Source organism: Chiloscyllium plagiosum, unplaced genomic scaffold, assembly GCF_004010195.1.
Source record: "Chiloscyllium plagiosum isolate BGI_BamShark_2017 unplaced genomic scaffold, ASM401019v2 scaf_7467, whole genome shotgun sequence".
Taxonomy (NCBI): Eukaryota; Metazoa; Chordata; class Chondrichthyes; order Orectolobiformes; family Hemiscylliidae; genus Chiloscyllium; species Chiloscyllium plagiosum.
The window spans coordinates 20,970-23,188 of NW_025214455.1; positions in this window are offsets into that span (position 1 = coordinate 20,970).

Here is a 2,219-nt window from a genome sequence, read left to right on the forward strand (position 1 = left end):
AATTGGAGGGGCGGGGTTCAAGGGCGGAGGAGCGGGAAGTGGAGGAGATGCGGTGGAGAGCATCGTCAACCACGTCTGAGGGGAAATTGCGGTCTTTGAAGAAGGAGGCCATCTGGGTTGTTCGGTATTGGAATTGGTCCTCCTGGAGCAGATGCGGTGGAAGTGAAGGAATTGAGAATATGGGATGGCGTTTTTACAGGGGGCATGGTGGGAGGAGGTGTAATCTAGGTCGGTTTTGAGACCTACCCACTATCGTGGTGTCATTAGTAAATCTGTAAATGGAGTTAGAGCTGAATTTGGCGTTACAGTCACGATAGGGTAAAAATATTGAAGGGGGCTGAGTACACAGCCTTGAAGGGCAGCAGTATTGCGTACTTTGAAGAGGAGGAGTTTCCAACTCTCCTCATTCATTGTGATCTGCAGATCAGAAAGTTAAAGATCCAGTTCTCGATGTGAGTAAAGTCCTAGGACTCAGAAATGTCGATGAGTCTTGTTGGCATTAGGGTCTTCAAGGCAGAGCTGAAGCCAATATACAGAAGTCTGATGTAGGTGTCCATGTTATCCAGATGTTCCAGAGATGAGTGAAGTGCCAGAGAGATGGGGTCTGCATGGATCAATTACGATCGTGGCGAATTATCGAGGACCTGAGCAATCTAGGAGTTAATGTTTGCCATTCCTAACCTCTTAACGCACTTCATAGATGAGATCGGCCATGATTGTATTAAAAATCGTAGCAGGTTCGAGGAGCCGAATTCCAGACTCATGCTCCTATTTCTTGTGTTCATTTGTTCTTTATAGCTCAGAGGGAAACATATTAACGAATGGTCCTGGCAGACAATGAAGATCCACATACACAAATCCCATTTCTCGGCTATAAGTCCATCGTCCTGAAGGTTTCAGCAATGCATGGGACTATTGAAATACCACACAGGTAATATGAATGCTTATGATTCAAACATTCATGCTAGTTCTGAGAGTGTGTGAGACTTTACGTTCTTCTGGGTGTACGGTAGCCGACTATAAAATGAACCTCAGCAGGAACTGCAAAGAGGAGAGTATCAGAGTAAGGAGCATGAGCAGTCCAAGAGCTGAAAATGTTGTTAGGAAGAGGGCCACCTGCACAACAACTAACCAAGACAGGGGAGGGGGTCCTGGGAGTGAGGGTGTCGATGCAATATTACCAGAAGTGTTAACGTGAGTTGATCAATCAATGAATTAATTAAAATTTGATGAAGAAATGTATCTGACTCTTTCTGTCACTGTCTGTCCCTCTTTTGTTTCAAGTGATAAAATACCGCCCTCTGCTGGCTTCGCAGTGTCACTGTACAAGCAGCAGATATTTTTTCTCTGGGACACTTTGCTCCTGTCCCTGTACATTCTATTATTTCTGACAGTCTCACAATGCCCTAAATGACGCAAAGGCGCAAGCGGCTGCGCAGTGACGTCACAAAAAGAATGGCCACAACCAGCAGGGAAAGTCTGACACCGAGGAATCGAGAGGAGGCAACAGGTGACTCGTGCCAGGGCCGTGAGGTGAGGGAGAGCGATCCCCTCTGGCCGCCACGAGAGGAACCAGCAACCACTTTCTGAATGAAAGCAACTATATATTTATGGAGAACTAGGTCATTTATTCACATTTCATCATTCCGTAACGAGGCAGCACCCACCCCCTGAAATACTTCAAAACTATAGTACAGGAAATGTATAAATGTCAGGAACCACAGAACGATGAAAAGGTTTAACATTGTTGTTTGGACAGAATTTCAGCAGTGGTCCTGTTTTCTGCCTCCCTCCATTTTCAAATCGAAAAGTTACTGTTGCTTCCGAGTTTAAATGAACCTTCTCTGAATTTAATTAATGGAGAAAACAAAAGAAGTGGTGAGCAATAGTGATAAGGGGAGTGCATTGTTCGGACATCAGGCAGATGTTTGTGACAGTGCAGATGCGACACCAGCTGCCTCCCTGAGTCTGGGATGTCACTGAGTGGCTGAAAGACACTCTGAAAAGGATACTAGCAAATATAAGATGTGGCAACGGATGGAGCCTTGAAAACAATGTATAGGAAGCTGTGAGATCAATTGACAACACAGGGTTAAATACAGAGTAAAGTTCCCTCGATGATGCCTAACCAAACATTTTGAAGATATGTATAATCGGAGAAGTGATAGAAATTTAACTCAATCTCAACTATCACCACAGAAACACACATGCATACGCGC